The following is a 19,314-nucleotide window of genomic DNA, read 5'->3' as shown; positions in this document are numbered from 1 at the left end:
ATGTCCACTGCTTTCCCCTCATCCACAGAGCCAGTTATCTCGTCGTAGAAGGCAATTAGATTAGTCAGGCATGACTTGCCCTTGGTGAATCCATGCTGACTTTTCCTGATCACTTTCCTCTCCTCTAAGTGCTTCAGAATTGATTCCTTGAGGACCTGCTCCATGATTTTTCCAGGGACTGAGGTGAGGCTGACTGGCCTGTAGTTCCCTGGATCCTCCTTTTTCCCTTTTTTAAAGATGGGCACTACATTAGCCTTTTTCCAGTCGTCTGGAACTTCCCCCGATCGCCATGAGTTTTCAAAGATAATGGCCAATGGCTCTGCAATCACATCCGTCAACTCCTTTAGCTCTGCTGGATGCAGCGCATCCAGCCCCATGGACTTGTGCTCGTTCAGCTTTTCTAAATAGTCCTGAACCACTTCTTTCTCCACAGAGGGCTGGTCACCTCCTCCCCATGTTGTGCTGCCCACTGCAGTAGTCTGGAGCTGACCTTGTTTGTGAAGACAGAGGCAAAAAAAGCATTGAGTACATTAGCTTTTTCCACATCCTCTGTCACTAGGTTGCCTCCCTCATTCAGTAAGGGGCCCATACTTTCCTTGACTTTCTTCTTGTTGCTAACATACCTGAAGAAACCCTTCTTGTTACTCTTAACATCTCTTGCTAGCTGCAACTCCAGGTGTGATTTGGCCTTCCTGATTTCACTCCTGCATGCCCGAGCAATATTTTTGTACTCTTCCCTGGTCATTTGTCCAATCTTCCACTTCTTGTAAGCTTCTTTTTTGTGTTTAAGATCAGCAAGGATTTCACTGTTAAGCCAAGCTGGTCGCCTGCCATATTTGCTACTCTTTCTACACATCGGGATGGTTTGTTCCTGTAACCTCAATAAGGATTCTTTAAAATACAGCCAACTCTCCTGGACTCCTTTCCCCCTCATGTTATTCTCCCAGGGATCCTGCCCATCAGTTCCCTGAGGGAGTCAAAATCTGCTTTTCTGAAGTCCAGGGTCTGTATTCTGCTGTTCTCCTTTCTTCCCTGTGTCAGGATCCTGAACTCGACCATCTCATGGTCACTGCCTCCCAGGTTCCCATCTACTTTTGCTTCCCCTACTAATTCTTCCTGGTTTGTGAGCAGCAGATCAAGAAGAGCTCTGCCCCAGTTGGTTCCTCCAGTACTTGCACCAGGAAATTCTCCCCTACACTTTCCAAAAACTTCCTGGATTGTCTGTGCACCACTGTATTGCTCTCCCAGCAGATATCAGGGTGATTGAAGTCTCCCATGAGAACCAGGGCCTGCGATCTAGTAACTTCCGTGAGTTGCTGGAAGAAAGCCTCGTCCACCTCATCCCCCTGGTCTGGTGGTCTATAGCAGACTCCCACCACGACATCACCTGTGTTGCTCACACTTCTAAACTTAATCCAGAGACTCAGATTTTTCTGCAGTTTCGTAGTGAAGCTCTGAGCAGTCATACTGCTCCCTGACATACAATGCAACTCCCCCACCTTTTCTGCCCTGCCTGTCCTTCCTGAACAGTTTATATCCATCCATGACAGTACTCCAGTCATGTGAGTTATCCCACAAAGTCTGTTATTCCAATCACATCATAATTCCTTGACTGTGCCAGGACTTCCAGTTCTCCCTGCTCATTTCCCAGGCTCCTTGCATTTGTGTATAGGCACTTGAGATAACTTGCTGATCGTCTCTCTTTCTCAGTATGAGGCAGGAGCCCTGCCCTCTTGCGTGCTCCTACTCGTGCTTCCTCCCTGTATCTCACTTCCCCACTTACCGCAGGGCTTTGGTCTCCTTCCCCCAGTGAACCTAGTTTAAAGCCGTCCTCACTAGGTTAGCCAGCCTGCTTGCGAAGATGCTCTTCCCTCTCTTGGTTAGGTGGAGCCCGTCCCTGCCTAGCACTCCTCCTTCTTGGAATACCATCCCATGGTCAAAGAATCCAAAGCCTTCTCTCCAGCATCACCTGCGTAGCCATTCATTGACTTCCATGATTCAATGGTCTCTACCCAGGCCTTTTCCTTCCACAGGGAGGATGGACGAGAAGACCACTTGCACCTCAAACTCCTTTATCCTTCTTCCCAGAGCCACGTAGTCTGCAGTGATCCGCTCAAGGTCATTCTTGGCAGTATCGTTGGTGCCCACGTGGAGAAGCAGGAAGGGGTAGCGATCCGAGAGCTTGATGAGTCTCGGCAGTCTCTCTGTCACATCGTGAATCCTAGCTCCTGGCAAGCAGCAGACTTCTCGGTTTTCCCGGTCAGGGCACCAAATAGATGACTCAGTCCCCCTGAGGAGAGAGTCCCCGACCACCACCACCCGCCTCCTTCTCTTGGGAGCGGTGGTCATGGAACCCCCAACCCTAGTGCATCTCATGCCTTCCAATTGGTGGAGTCTTCTTCTGTTCCCTTCCCTCAGATGTGTCATCTAGTCCACTCTCCGCATTTGTACCGGTGGAAAGAACGTGAAAATGGTTACTCACCTGTATCTGCGTTGCTGGTACATGGACGCTCCCCTTCCTTCTTCTGGAGGCTACATGCTGCAAAATTTCTTCACCGTCCTCCTGTCCCCGCAGTGCAGCCTGCTCTGAATCTTCAGAATGTTGTGTCTGTAGAAGCGTATCCTGATGTCTGTCCAGGAAATCTTCAGTTTCTCTTATGCAATGCAGGGTCGATACCTGTTGTTCCAGACCTTGAAACTTCTCTTCCAATATGGAGACCAGCTTGCACTTTGAACAGACGAAGTTGCTTTTTTCCTGTGGAAGAAAGACAAACATGGCACATCCAGTGCAGGTCACAACAGATGAACACTCCCCATCCATATTACCTTCCTTCTATGAGCTTCCTCAGCAGTTGTAGTAACTACTCAAAGAAGCCGGCAAGATATAAGCCTCAGTGGGCTCTCCCCGGGTGAACTCCCAGGCAAACTCCCTCTGTTAGTCTCTCTGCTGTTCGCTGCTCAGTTGGTTCACAGCTGACTGGCTTTTTATAACAGTCAGGTCCACTCAAGGCTCACCTGGAACAAAGCACTCCCAAGTCACACTTTTCAAACAACCAATCAAGCACATGGTCAAACTGTCAAACTGTCCCCACAACAGATTCTCAGACATTTACTCCCAGGCAGAGACCCACTGAAGTCAATGGTGAAGTCTTGTGGATCCTTTTAAAGGTTCAGGGCTCAGGCTAGAATTGTTGAAGTACATATGCCAAAATATGACTTTACTGCATATTTATGTATAAATGTGCATATAAATCTGTAGATGGATTTTGTTCTTACCTGCCCTGAGCCCTAAGATGCTCTTGACAGCTGATATGACATTAATTCACCTGGTTCTCTTTTACAGAGAGCTGTAGCCCAGAATACTTTGAAAGGATTACAGAAAGTAATAAAAAATAAATAGTTTTATCATTACATTTTAAGATTTGTGCGCTCCATGCTTTGTTTGTTTGTTTGTTTGTTTAAAAACAAGTCTGTGCCATGATTTAAACCCTGGGCGTGATGCTACATTCCAGGCAAGCTCTGCTGGATGCAAGAACAGAAAGGGCTTGGAGTGCAAAAGTGGATTTTAATCACCTTTGCACTTTCCCTTTTGGGGAGTCCCCAGTACAATTAGGGCATTGTTAAAGACTATTCTAGCAGCCAGATATAGTCAAAGCACAGAGGTGCTCTATTCATGCCCTCTTTTTGACAAGAAACCCTCCTTCTACACCAGCTCAGTGCCCACCATCCCACTCTGCTGCACTCAATATCTGTCCCATCAATACTGTAAAACAGCAAAATCTGTGATCTGCTATAAGGTTCATATGCACACTAGCCATGACTGACCTCATTGCCTCTGTATACAGGCCTGTGGTAGATATTTTCTACTGAATTCTCAATCTATCTGTCTGTGACTTCTCCCCCTCCAAGCATCTAATCTCTTTGAGCAATTTTCTGTCTTTCTGCAGGGATGATTGAAGTGACCCTTTGAAGCCATTAGTTTTGACATTTGAAAAAGAAGCATCCAGAATGAAAGAATACTCCAATTAAGCAAAACATCAATTAATGCTTAAGCAAAGATTAAAAGATTCAGATCAGCTCTTTCACTTAAACGAGAAATAAATGTACTTCACTAGTGAAGATGCTCATTAGAGAAAAGGGCATTTTAAGCATGTCAAATTACCATGACATTGAGGCCCATAGGTGAAATCCAAAACCTTACTGTATATGCAGGGGGGATTATCTTTCAATTGCCTTTGAAATAACATGTGGCATGACCTAGTCTCCTAGTTGTCTAGCAAGAGTAAGGGCCTGACTCTCATTTGAGACTGCTTTATACCACTTTAGCATAGCAAAGGGGCCTTATAGTGTGTGTAAAGCAGAAATAAATTATATTTAAGGCCCTTTTACATGGCCTTACTTTGAATGAGGGTCCAACTATTTGTGCCTTCATTTGTCTGGATACACATACATCCAGAATTTCCAAATTATATTACAAGAATGATAAAATATAAATAATGAGCTTTCAAACACATGACCTTATCCTGCCTGATTTTCTGATGACACTGGGTGTGTCTGAGATCTACTGCACATTGCAGAGATTGCTAAATTGTGATCTTCACACCCTGCAGTCTTATGTCAAATACTCATTTGATATGTAGAACAGAATTTAAATGTTACAAGAACTGAGGCCAGTATTTTTGTAAACAGAATCTGCAACTCATTGGCTTAGACTTATTGTCATTTTCTGCAAGATATGTAATTGTGCCTTATGAAAGTGATTATATTTTTATATTGTGAAAATGAATAGGTGCTATGAGTTTACTCTGAAATAGAATATTCTAAAGGGATTAATTCACTCTTTTAAAGGAACGTTCATGTTGAAAACTTTCAAATACATTATACTTCAGAATATTCACCTTTTTACATTTAGTTAGTTTTTCTCACCATTTTGCTGAGGATCAATGATGTTTGTTGAAATATAAGGGTTTTCACCTTTAACCTTTTCTTAATTCTCAGGGTGTACTCCTTTTTTGGAAAATGTGATAGCATAGTATCAACACTAATAACAATAGTTCCGTGTGGAAGTGTTTTTTTGATGTGTACACTTTACCACTAGGAACTGGACTAAAACCAACAATTTCACTGCTAACTTCATTTCACATTAGCCATTAATCAGCCATTAGGTAGTAATGACCTTCAGTCTGGACTGATCAAGGCTAGATTTGAGCTGCGGTTGAAAGACAATATATCTGAGCTGTCTGATCATCCCATAAAGCTGAATTTGTTATATACCAAACATTTTCATAGCAGCTTGTGATGTTATAAACAAAGGATTATGTCTTCATTATGGGATCAAATGAAAAAATAATCCAAACTATGAGGTAGAACAATCCTATTTGGCAATGAATCTTCTGTTGTTACCCAAAGGAAGTATCATAAATTAGCTGGATGGGCAAATTTGCTACACAACAAAACAAATAAAAACTGTACAGGTATTTTTTTAAAGTTCAGAAAAGTTTAATTTTAAAATAAATACTTATCATGCTTCTGTTTCCTAATTTTGAAACATAGGAATTGCCATAACGGTTCAGGCTATTGATCTTTTAAAGCTATTATTGTGCCTCTGGCAATAGTTACTACAAGTTGTGGTAAAGGTGAAGAAGAAAGGTAAACAAATATTCATGCCTTATTCTGCATTATAGAGGCTCTGATCAAGGACCAGGGCCCCATCATACTAGATATTTTGCAGAGAGCTCACAATCGAGGTTTCTTATATGATACAACAGGTGCAATTAACAGGGAAATAGGAGGCGGGGAGAGGATGCTGTAATGGTAAAATTAGCATGTTTTTTGCATAATAATCAGTAATCTGGGCTAGCTAATTGCTTAGCGATTATGAAGTGGCAGTGTTTATAGACATTGTGACTGTGGTAAGTCTTATGGAGAGATGTGAAGAAGGAAAAGGGGGTGGCTTTACAAAGTTGTATCAAGACTTTTCCCCATAAACAAGGGAAAAAGTGTGAAAATGCTTGTTAGAGAAGTGAACTAACAGGTGATAAAGACTGGCATTGTCAACAGAACAAAGAAGGAACTATACCCTACTATATATGACAGAGATAATACTTTCCTGACTCCTGCAGGCAATGAGCTTAGTTTACATAAATTTCAGCATGCATAACACAAATATTATAATTGGCCATAAAATTATGCAAATTTTTTTTAAAAATGCAAACCCAATACTTGACTCTCTGACCTTCTAGATCACTGAATTCTCAGTCTGGCTGTCCATCATATGAAGAAGTATTTATTTGTTTTTATATTTATTAATGATATTCATTTATTTGATAAGCATTTATTTAATTTTCTATTTGCCTTTATTTTCAATGGGACCAGAAGTGATAATGTCATGTTAAAGATTATTCCCTTGGTAACTGCAGTGTGGCCAGAACCGGATGTACTAACAACTTCACAAAAGAGTCTGTTCTCATGAGATATTAAGGTTGAGTTCCAGGCTAAAATAGATGTATCTCCATAAATGCACCTCCAATTTCAACTCCTGTGTCTGAACATTATGAGGTTTTCCCAGAACCATAAAACACTGACAAAGCAAAGTGCTTTTCATGTAAATGTTCTTTCCAAATTTAGCAGAGTGAGAAAGTTCCTCTTTAAACCTTCCAAAAGCCTTGCTTCAGGGAAGAGCCAATTATTTTTACTTTTTAACTCCTTCTCTATTGTATCAACTGTTTTGGTCCCACAATCCGAGCAGCTGATTCACTTTTAAGTATCCTTCATCATATTAGTTCTTTCTTATATTCTTCCTTAACAGATGCTGGTGCTAATGAGAGATGGAAGTGAGTAGTACATTACTCATTCTGCAAACTGAAACATGTACAAGAACTTCTGCATCACTAATTCAAGCCACTTCTGGTAGTAGTAAAGTTCAGCCCAGTAGTGTCCCTGTGGCCCGCCACTTCCCGCAGTTCCCATTGGCCAGGAACAGCGAACCACAGCCACTGAGAGCTGCAGGAGATGGGGGGGGGGGGGCATGCCTGCTAATGGTCAACGTCAGCAAAATGTCTCTCAGCCAGATTACCCTGATGGGCCGTATGCGGCCCGTGGACTGCAGGTTGCTCACCACTGATGTAGAACCTGCTGGTATGCATTAAAAATTCCCTAGTATACTTTAGGGTGTGTTGTTTGAAACTGTATTATGTTAAAACACACTAGGGAACTTTTAGTGCACATCAGCAGGGTCTGCATGGACCAGTTAGAGCATAACACATTAGTGCACTTTTAGAAATCACCCTCCCTACATAGTGCTCATTGCTGCTCCATATAGACGGGTAACTCAGGGCTTTTCTACCCTGTGTTTGGTTTCTTCAGATGAGATACACTGTAAGGTGGAAGGGGAAGATTACATTGCCACTGCTTATTCTGTACCTGATCATTGCATAAATGGTAAATACTTTAGTTTCCAGCCTGTCACTAAATATAAAAGTGGGGCAGAGGGCTTTGGGAGGTAGTGTAGTCTAGTAGACTGGAAGATAGGAGTGCTAGGTTCTATTCCTAGTTCTGTCAATGATTTTCTGTGTGACCTCAGGCACATCACTGGCCCTCTGTGTCCCCTTTCACTCTGACCATCTTGTCTAGTTAGCTGGAAAGCTTTTAGGTGCAGGGTCTGTCTTTCATTATGTTTATACAGCTCATAGCATTATGGGGCCCTAATCTTACTTGGTTGAGGCCTCTAGATAGCATTGTAACAATAATGATAAAACTGAACCAAGAAAAAATGTGACTCAAACAGTGTGAGGTGACATACACTGGACATCTCCTCACAGCAGAGTGACTGAAAGCCGATCCCAAGATCTGTGTACAGTCACAGTCATTGTGCTCACCTAAACTCAGAATGGAAGTCTAATACCACCAGCAGTTCTAGACGCCCCAGCGTGGGCAGGGGTGGTCTGTGTGTGCTCCCTCCCACATATGTTGCCCAGCTGAGCTATCACTGTGCAAGAGGAGCACACACTGAACTGTTTCAAAGGCTGTTTCCGTGGCTTCACTCCCCTATTCTCTGGAAGAAACAGTAGCTGCCTGAAATACCATAGGTCAGATCCTCAGCTGGTGTAAATCGGTGTAGTTCCATGGAAGTCATGTGAGCTAAACAGATTCCCACCAGCTGAGAATCTGGCCAAATGCCTTTAGGGGTGCCTATTGAAGCAGTGTGGCTCCACACTACCACTGTGGGCTTAGGCTTAAAGCCACCATTTTAGCCCTTAAAAAGGAGAGAAGAAATAAGGTGCTCCCTTGCTCTATATTCACAGACATATTAGTCTACTACACAATGTCCTGCTGTGCATTCCAAAATGTACTTTCCAAGTGAGGAGCACAGTCAAAAGGAAAAGAGGTACCTGGTATTCATCATGAAAAACAGCATACTGTATGCAGTCATGACGGGAAAATGTTATAAAGTGTCACTCAGGAGTTTGAGTGGCTTTGTGGCAGATCTAACCAGTTTTTCACGTCATGGAACATTACCCTACATTATTCATTACACAACATTATTTATTAGGGCAGAAACTGCAAACACATGACACATACAGATAACATCTGTAGCAAAATAATGTTCTTTTGCAACACATCTTGCTTTTGTTTGCAGGGCAGCTAACATTCTTCCTGAAATCATTGATACTTTTGCCATCAGTTTCTGAATGGATGTGTCAATTTTTAAACTTTTTTTGCTTCAGGGGTAGAAGGAGGGTTTCCAACTATTCATTTAGAACCCACTCCTGTCAAAATATCTTAGAACTGCCTTCATCCTTCTAATGCAGGATTATTTCTCAAGCAACTCTTCTGTTGCTTTTCTCTGCCAGATTTTAAATATTCCAAGCCACTGGCCTCCTGCCACTTCCTTGGAAGTTGGTTTCAAGTGGTAAATAGTATTATTTAATCCTTGTACACCCTATATGCCCTGCTAATGGCACACTTAGTGGGAAGAAGTTCTCCAAATGAATTTAACTGCTTAGGCATCTTATCCCTCCCCATTAACAAACATTTTTTCTCTTTTGGGTTTCCTTGAAGAATTGTTATACCAATAAAATAAAAACGAGCAGGATCTTATTAGAGGGGAAAAGGCAAAATACCACATTTATTGTGAATACAGAAAGAATCATAGTAAGCAGTTAGTTATAGCTATAACATTCCATTCAATCTCATATTTATTCACACATTCATTCACACACACACACACACACACACACACACACACACACACACACAGGTTCTGCAAGGTTGTTATCATAGTTACCAGCCTTAGAGTTGCTCATGCCAAACCACTGGCCAGGTGGTCTGGACATGAGGAGGGAGCAGGGCCTTGTCAGATGCTCATCTGATACTGATCCTGGAAGTTGGTTTGCAGAATCAGACCCCAAAGTTCTCACTTTCTAGAATCCATTTTTATAGGAATTTCTTCTTATGGCAGTCTATGGGAATTGCTTCATCATGCTGTTGCTGAATCAATCAGCAGATGGCACATTCCTGATGGCTCCGTGCTGCCAGATGTTATCTTGTTCTTTGGTTCTCCCATTCTTGAGGCTGTTGGGTGGATTCCAGTCTGCCCTCCGGGGGTCCTCTGGTTATTTCCGCTTGACGCCTTCTTCAGCCGATGGACACTGGATTCTTAGGCTGGCACCTCCCTGATCATTCAGTTATTATCCACACCAAGCATCCATCCACATACATCCTCTCTCTCTATTTTAATCACAATTATTAACAAAGTGAGATGAATACAACAAAAGGGCGGGGAGTCTCTGGGTGCTGTTTCTGTTGTTACAGAGTATTGCTTTGAGTCTCTCTCTCTGTGAATAGTTGTTGTTACAAAGAATTGCTTTGAGAACAGACTCTGTCTTAGACCCTTATGGCTAAGACCAGATACTATGCTTGATCTTATTAGTTTAATCTCTTTTTATGAACACTTGCAACACCTGCACTGAAGATGGATTCTCCTGCAGCGATTTTTGAAAAAAATTGATGCTGCTTTGAAGGTATATTCTGCTGCTACTACTACTTTGGAAGGAAATCCTCTTTCTGCTCCTGAGACATCCCCAGATGTACCGTGTACCACCACTGCTGCTGCTTCACAGAAGGCCTCTCAGACAACAACTACAAAGAAGGTCCTAGGTGCCTCCAGGACATTGCAGACCAGCAGCACAAAGGGGAAGATTGGTTGCTGCTCGAAGGACCCCCTCCGAGATGCTGTTCCAGTAAGATCCTGCATCCTGAGGACGGCCTGTCGGGACATCACAACCAGAAGGAACATCTCCCCTGCTCCCCAGCAGCACCAGCTGCCGAGGGTCAACCCCCCCGCCTTACAGCAGCTGCCGACCGAGAGCCCCCCCGCTCTCCAGCAACACCAGCCACCAACGGAGAGCCCCCCCACTCTGCAGCTGCAAGATGCTTTCAGGCAACCACCTCCCACCCCCACAGCTGCCGAGGTCCCCGACACTGGTGGTGCTCTCGCTGCTCTACACACCATCAAGAGAGGAATCTCCATAGATGGGACCAGCATCTCTCCAGAGACCACCCAGAGAGTCACCAGCGCCTCGCCTGATGCCTGCCCAGCTTCAGAAACCACCCTGAGTGACCCCAGGTCCCTGCCAGATGCCTGCCCAGCTGGACCTCTCGACCCCAACTGCCTACATCAGGATGAACCAGCTAGCAATACCGCTGATGCTGCTGGAATCCTCCCGCTGCAAGGTAATGAGGACACCATCTACCTGCAGTACCCCCTCGCTGTGGATGTGCTCATCTGCCCCATCTGCTCTCCGCCCCGAAGCTTCCACCTCCTCGATGGTGTCATCAGGCACCTGAAGAGATGCCACAGCAAGTGGGTCGCCTTCAGCTGTGCCCTCTGCAGCCTCCCCTTTGAGACGCAGAAGCAGGACAAGACGCACCAAGTCGCCAGCAGGAAACGCCTCAAGGGAAAACACAGTCTCCTGCCCCGGCTCCCAGCCCTCCTGCTGCACACCGGCCTGCTGCTCCTGAGCCTCAACAAAGAAAAGCGATCGTGCAAGCTGCCGTCAAGAAGCCTATCCCCATTGCCAGGCCAGCGCAACAGGGTGCTGCGACCAAGAAGGTACCTGCTGCCTCAGGGAACATCACCCAGGTCCTCGCCAGCAGGAGGCCCGTCTCACCCTCTCACATCGTCAAGCAAATCTCCATACTCAGACATCTCAGTGCTACCTTGCCACCTGCCCAGCACGTCTCCATCCCCAGAAGGATCAGCGCTCCACCGTGCATAGCTGCTCGAGATCCTGTTGCCGGAGCAGCCAGCGCCGCCCCTCAGATTGCCCTGCCAACTCCAACCACCAGAGGAGCCAGAGCCACACCTCAGACCACCCTGCGAACTCCAATCACCGTAGGAGCCAGAGCCACACCTCAGACCACCCTACGAGCTCTAGCAGCCAGAGGAGCCGGTGCCAAGCCTCAGACTGCCCTGTGAGCTCCAGCCACCGGAGGAGCTAGCACCATGCCCCAGATCACCCTACAAACTCCAGACGTTACTGGAGGAACCAGCCCCGCAGCCACAGCAAAGCACAGGGCCTTCGTCACCAGATGGCCCAGCACGGCCCCCGAGTCCATTCTGCAGGACACTGCCTACGGGAGATCTCGCGCTCCAGCAGCAACCGCCCAGACAGCAGCCACTCCTAGAAGGACCAGTGGTGTCCCAGCAACCCCCGAGCCAGACCACATCTCTCCGACCACTAGCAACACCAGCATCCCGCCAGAGATCCTGCCCCAGCACCCAACCGATGGGAATCCTGAGCTATGAGATAGACGGCAGGCCGACCATGCAAGCTTTGAGCCTGCACCAGACGAGGTCGAGGACCGTGAGGGCCAGCAGCCAGTGGTGAGGGCTGCCACTCCGTGGCAGACTGCCTGGACCAAGGAGCTGCAAGTGACAGCTTCCTTTGACGACTTTGACCTCCTCGTAGACAGGCTCACCCAAGAACTGTCTGCTGAAGCCGCTCCCAGGAGAAGTTCGAACCAGGAGAACGCCCTGCCTGCCCACAGAATGCCTGCTCCAAACCGCAACACCACCACCAGGGGAGCCAGAAGTAGAGGCGCCAGCCGCCACTACGATCCAGCAGCGGCTTCAAGGATCCAAAAGCTGTACCGGGCAAAGAGCTCCAAAGCCATGAGGGAGATCCTAGACGGGCCCTCGCCCTACTGCATGATCCCATCTGAGCATCTCTACAGTTACTTCAAGGATGTATTCAACCGCATAGCCCAGAATGACGAGCAGCGCCCAGAGTGTCTCTACCCCCTGCCCCATGTTGACAAAACAGATGTCCTGGAAACTGACTTTATGCCCAAGGAAGTGATGGCCAGACTCTCAAAAACAAAAAACACAGCTCCTGGTAAAGACAGCATCCCCTACAGCCTCTTGAAAAAAGCGAGATCCCGGCTGCCTGGTCCTCGCCACGCTCTTCAACCAGTGCAAGCGATTCTGCCGGACTCCCAGCTCCTGGAAGAAGGCCATGACGGTACTGGTGTACAAGAAGGGTGAGCGGAATGACCCCAGCAACTGGAGGCCCATCTCCCTCTGCTCCACGATGTACAAGCTCTATGCCAGCTGCCTGGCGTCGAGGATCACGGAGTGGTCAGAGAGTGGGGGAGCCATCAGCTCCACAGAAAGGCTTCATGTCCTGTGAGGGCTGCTATGAACACAACTTTGTCCTCCAAACCACCATAGAAATGGCCAGAAGGGCAGGGAGGCAGTGCACGGTAGCATGGCTCGACCTGGCTAATGCCTTTGGGTCCATGCCCCACCACCACATCTTTGCCACGCTCCAGGAGTTTGGGATGCCAGAGGACTTCCTCCGTGTGAGCCGAGAGGTGTACGAGGGATGCAGCACAACCATTCGCTCGGTCGAAGGGGAGACTGCCGAGATCCCGATCCGGAGCAGAGTTAAGCAGGGCTATCCCCTCAGCCCCATCACCTTTAACCTCGCCATGGAGCCGTTCCTGCGAGCGATCTACAATGACACAGATGGCTTCAACCTCCACGGTGAGAGGGTGAGCGTCCTGGCTTATGCAGATGACTTGGTCCTGACTGCAGACGACCCAGAGAACCTCCAACGTATGCTAGATGCCACGAGTCGAGCTGCCAATTGGATGGGGCTCTGCTTCAATGCAAAGAAGTGCGCATCTCTCCACATCAACGGCAGCAAAAGGGACTTGGTGCAGGCGACAGGGTTCCAGATCCAGGGCGAGCCCATCATCCCCCTGGCAGAGGGGCAGGCGTACTGGCACCTCGGCACGCCAACGGGTTTCTGTGTCCGACAGACACTCGAGGACACCATCCAGGAGATCTTACAGGTTGCCACCGAGATCGACACCTCCCTGCTAGCACCGTGGCAGAAGATAAACGCCCTGAACACCTTCCTGATCCCCCGCATCTCTTTTGTCCTAAAGGGATCCGCCGTGGCGAAGGTACCCCTCAACAAGGCAGACAAGATCGTCCGGCAGCTGGTGAAGAAGTGGCTGTTCCTTCCCCAGAGAGCCAGCAACGAGCTGGTCTATATCACCCACAGGTATGGCGGTGCCAATGTCCCCCGCATGGGTGACCTGTGTGACATCGCGGTGATCACACACACCTTCCGCCTGCTGACGTGTCCCGACGCCATGGTAAGGAACATTGCAGCAAACACCCTCCATGACACAACAAAGAAGCGGATCGGCAGAGTCCCCTTCAACCAAGACACCGCCAGATTCCTGAGCGGTTCTCTGGATGGCGAATTTGGATGGGACGGTGGCGACATCGCTTCGCTGTGGTCCCGCGCTCGCAATGCCATGCGTCGCCTGGGGAAGCACATCAGCTGCCGCTGGGAGTGGTGCGAGGAGTGCCAGGAGCTGGGAGTTCTGGTGCCGCAGATCAGGTCCGACGAAAACATCATCGTCACCCCGAGCGCCAGGGGCATGCTGGAGAGGATCCTGAAGGCGGCCATCCACTCGTTGTACATGGAAACCCTGAAGCGTAAACCAGACCAGGGTAAAGTCTTTGAACTTACTAGCAAGTGGGACGCCAGCAACCACTTCCTCGCCGGGGGCAACTTCACCCGTTTCGCCGACTGCCGCTTCATCCACCACGCCCGGCTCAACTGCGTCCTGCTCAACGGAGCCATCCACCACGGGAACCTAGACAGGTGTTGCAGGAAGTGCAGCTACTCCAACGAGACCCTGCCCCACGTCCTGTGCAGCTGCAAGCCCCACTCCAGAGCCTGGCAGCTGTGCCACAATGCCATCCAGAATCGCCTGGTGAAAGCCGTCACACCGCGCCTGGTGGAGGTCGCCGTGAACTCCACCATCCCCGGGACAGACAGCCAGTTGCTACCTGATGTGGTAGTCACCGACGAGGACCAGAAAAAGATCATCCTCATCGACATCACGGTCTCCTTTGAGAACAGGACCCCGGCCTTCCGCGAATCCCGAGCTCGTAAGCTGGAAAAATACACTCCCCTGGCCGACACCCTGAGAGCGAAGGGCTACGAGGTGCAGATGGATGCCCTGATTGTCAGAGCCCTGGGCGCTTGGGACTCCTGCAACGAGTGTGTGCTGCGGACCTGCGGGATTGGTCGACGGTACACACGGCTCATGCGGCGCCTCATGGTCTCGGACACAATCCGATGGTCCAGGGACATCTACATCGAACACATCACCAGCCACCGACAGTACCAGGAGGTGTGAGCCGGTACAACATCGTGCATCAACCATGGGAAAGGGACTGAGAGACTTTTTTTTTTTCATTGTACCATATGAACTGGAACCATAAACTCACTGAACATTAAATCCCACCAAATGAGGGTAGATCCATCCTCATCATCGTATCCGCTCATTATACTCCACACTTGAACATAGCCATTATATGGACAACATACCCCCATATCTCAATGTCTGTACTTTGACCCGTTAAACTTTTACCCCCAATCAAGAAGAGTGCAGATTATGTATTCCTTACGCCACCTGCTCCTAAACTGAGCTTCGCACCCCTTGATAATCTGTACCTTATTCCCTGATAACCAGAAACTTCTATGCCTAAACTCTGTACCGTTTTCTTTTTACTTCAACATTATCTTAAGAAAATTATTAAATCTGTACTAACACAATTAGCAGCTTGCAAATTTCACACACAGAGGGAGAGAAACAGTACCAAAAACCAAGAGACCTCTTAATTAGTAATACCCTGGAATTTAAACTATGGGGAATCAAACTCATGTGATTTTAATACAGAACTTCAATATGATCCAACATAATCCCCCTTTTGACACTAAGATTTATAATCGTCAGTGGCACTTTCTGTATAGCCTATTCAAGAGAAGGTACTGTGAGGCAATTTTAGTTTGTGATTCCAATTCATCCCACATACGTGATCCTAGTGATGTATCTTTACTACAAGGTTCTGGGGCAACAGGGAAGGTGAGGCAAACCCACTTTTGAGGAGTCCATTTGGTACAATCTCTAGTGTCCAATAGCTTCCCTCCCTCCCCAGCCCACTGGCTCGAAGTCCAGGGTAGCCAGAAGGATCCTATGTGTAATATGGGGAGTGCGCTAACCTTCAATACCTTTGCCTCTAGGGACTGTTGGTGTGCAATTTGGACAACAATTTCTCCCATTAACAAGTCTGGTTTTACAATACTGGAAACCTATTTCATCCATTCATATTGGTAAGTATCAAACAATGATCTCTTTCTTTGTTTTAACAAATGCATCAAACCCTTAATATTTCCCAATAAGACCCAGAACATTTCGTGTTCCAAAGTAGCTAGGGCAAGTATCTGCGTTTCAGTGCATCCCATAGCTATGGCTGTGTAGTTTCCTATTTTTAAATTTTTTCTTATGCTTAAGCCATTGCCAAAGATTCCATCGGGCTTTTAGGTTACCCAGACCAATTTGGACCAAGTCTACATTGTCATGTACTTGTTTTTGTATCAGGCTGTCCTGTAGCTGGGACAGAGAGCTTAATTTATTTTTAATTACCTGCAGGTCTGCAGTATTTTTTTTTTAAATACAGAACAGTGCTAGCAACAAGACAAGACAAAACATAGAACACAAAACACAATTTCTATTGTGACAGTAGATTCATGGTATTGGGTTGCTCTTCAGCTGGCATCAGCTTTTCCTGATTTTCTGAAAGACAAAAGAACATGTTTTTACCCCTTTTTGGGGTGGCAGATTATTGCTTAAAATATTTCTTTTACAAATAGCCTTGCTGATTGCAGGCAAAACAGAGGAATTACCCCCATATTTTCCTGTTTTTGTTCTATAGGCAGGCCAGGTTTCAATGACTTTTATCTTTTAAGGGTTATGGGGAAATTATCCCACTGTTTAGTCATTAAATCCCTGAGGTGGGGTACCTCAGTTTCCCTTCTTATACAGCAGACTAAGTTTATAATGTTTTTCCTGCTTTGTTAAGCTTTAAATTTATTTACAGGTAATAGCTGAGAAGCATCATTACCATATGACCTTAAAGGATTTTTCCAAAAATTATAAACACTATATATTGTTACAGGGGTACTGATTATCATTAAATTTATTAAAATTCTCTTGTAATACCATGCCTTTTATTTAGACAAATTGTTTGCTGACCAGGTATGTCCTTTATCTGCAGCTACTTTGTGCTGCTAGTTCTTTCCTTCCTTTATCATTTAGGTAATTTGCATTTTCACAGACACCTCCTGCTTTTGGATTTAAAGCCATCAGCAGCTCAGAGACTCTATCTTAAAAGGTTTCATAGTAGCAGCCGTGTTAGTCTGTATTCGCAAAAAGAAAAGGAGTACTTGTGGTACCTTAGAGACTAACAAATTTATTAGAGCATAAGCTTTTGTGAGCTACAGCTCACTTCATCGGATGCATCTAATAAATTTGTTGTCTCTAAGGTGCCACAAGTACTCCTTTTCTTTTTGCCAACCTATTGTGGCTCCCTTTGGAACCCTAATAGCATTTTAATTAAGTAGCATGGTATGTTTGCATTTCTTTTGCCCCTTCTACAATATACCCTTCACATGTTCTGGGGCAAATGCACATTCCTTCCATAGTTTAACTTCTATAAAATTATCCATATCCATTTTTACATAAGGTGTAACTATTTCTTTTTTTTCCTTACAGAGTTTTCATGTACCTTTATCAAAGTGACAGTCTGATTACTCGGAGCCATTTTAAGACTCAGTGTTTCTAACATTGCTTCTTTTTGTTTTGTGCACCTCACCCCTGCTGTTGCTTCAGAGGGGCACTGTGTTTTTTAATTTCTTATTATTTATTTATGACAGCTCTCATCTGCTATTTTGTTACAAAAACAAACAAACAAGAAGAATCCAGAATTTTTTTTCTATTCTCCTGATTTTGACTGCCCTGCTGCAGCCACAACTTAAAAACATTTTAAATTTTGTAAAGCATTGAGTTACCGTTTAAGGGTTAAATGCCAAATCCCAAAGCCAAACAATACTAATTACCTGTGTCTAGCAAAAAGGTCTGTCAGTTTTGCAACTTTGAATTAAAGAGTCAAATGGATTTTTAGTGGCATTATTTAAAACAAAAACAAAACCAATTGGTCCTTAGAACTTTACATATTTACACACACAGATAGATACATACACATTTTCTTTTCTTTAACATCCCTTCCACACTGCTCTGTTTTTTACATCTTACATTCCCTTTATACATTTGAGGCAGTTAAGTTCCAATAGAAGCCCCTTATGTTCTTTTAGCAAATTTGACTAAGTTGTCCAGTCAAATTATTTTAATCAGATAGTTTATTTTTGCCTGGCTAATTTACAGACATTCTGTTGGAAAAGGGCCTATTTTTCCTTCAGAATGGCTGCAAAGAAACCAAGAATGCTCCACTGAATGCATCCGATGAAGTGAGCTGTAGCTCACAAAAGCTTATGCTCAAATAAATGTATTAGTCTCTAAGGTGCCACAAGTCCTCCTTTTCTTTTTGCGAATACAGACTAACATGGCAGCTACTCTGAAACCTGTAATTATGCAAGGCACTGAATTTAGCCATATGGAGTGGAAATCTATCAACTTCATGAAAAAACTTGTACAGATACAGACAGACATCATCTTCCTTTCCAAATGCAAACAGATGGACATCATACCAAAAGGACTGAAGGTAAAAAATCCATTACAATCTGCATACCACACAGACTATGCTGACAACTTGTGCCACACACTCTCAAAGAAACTGCGGAACCACCTGAGTCCACTGAAAAAGCTTATGCTCAAATAAATTTGTTAGTCTCTAAGGCGCCACAAGTACTCCTTTTCTCTCTCTAACACTTTTCCTTTTTAACATTTTCACAAAGTTTAGCTGCTTAATTCCCTCCAGCCTCTGCAGAGTTAACTTTTTCACTCTCTTTTCTCTTTGTAATTATGCCTGGGGGGCCGTACATAGGACCTTCTCCCCCTTCACCTTCTGTAATGGCTGCAACCTGTTTAGAGGCAAAGCCCAATTTTTGTCTCGGATTCTTAGTGATTCACAACTACTATGATTTGCAGGTGCTCTGCCCTGCTTCAAGGTTAATTTCTTTACCATACCTTGGAGCACATGATTCTCTCTTTCAGTTTTCTCAGAGGCTTTAGCTTGGTCTGTCAGGAATCTTTCTCTCTTTTTGCATTCCTGGAGTGCCTCTTTCACTATTTTCAGCTGACTTTGGGCATTTGTAGCCAGCACCTTCCAATTGTCTGCTCCCTTTTCTGTTTGTGCCTTTTCCCCTTTACATGAAGACAAGCAGAGGTAAGAATCCTTACATTCCTCCCACAACAAGCAAATTGCTGCTGCATCTCTAGCACTAGAAGATTTGTATATGAGGATATACTGAGCCAATCTATCCTCTAGATCTGAAATAGTGCAGACATCAGCTGGGGCTTGTTTAGTCCAAGGACTGTGCCCAAATTTTTGAAGGATTTGTTTAAAAAGTGTAATTTTTTTTTAACAAAAGGTGAGGTTGGAGTTCCTTCTGACTCCATTCCTCCCTCTGGTACTGGCTTACCCTGTTTTCTTTTAAACATCTTAACACGGATATTAAATCTCTTTGTCACTCCTGGTATTACTTAGCAAGTGACATAGCCTAGATTCTGAAATCATAGCTTATCAAATTTCCTCGTCACACCTGACACAGGTCAGCGAGTGACACAGCCTAGATTCTCTGAACCTGCTACTCCTTATTCCAGGAAGTAGCTTAGCCTGGCCCTTAGGCCTTCTTGCTGCCTCTGATACCTCAGTGAGCAATAGGACTTAGGTTTAGTAATCGTAGCTCAATCTATGCATTTTTC

General features: G+C 45.5%; 1 long non-coding RNA gene across 1 annotated transcript; it reads right to left on the bottom strand.

The window, feature by feature from the left end:
* Nucleotides 1–1,860: 1,860 nt before the first annotated feature.
* LOC122460477 lies at nt 1,861–16,050 on the bottom strand. The gene is made up of 3 exons (XR_006281788.1): nt 15,718–16,050; nt 14,430–14,435; nt 1,861–1,871 (listed from the first exon to the last, which is right to left on the bottom strand). It is a non-coding gene; the product is annotated as an uncharacterized LOC122460477 (long non-coding RNA).
* Nucleotides 16,051–19,314: the final 3,264 nt, after the last annotated feature.

Source organism: Dermochelys coriacea, chromosome 1 (genome assembly GCF_009764565.3).
Source record: "Dermochelys coriacea isolate rDerCor1 chromosome 1, rDerCor1.pri.v4, whole genome shotgun sequence".
Lineage (NCBI taxonomy): Eukaryota > Metazoa > Chordata > Testudines > Dermochelyidae > Dermochelys > Dermochelys coriacea.
This window is presented reverse-complemented; position numbering and strand designations above follow the sequence as displayed.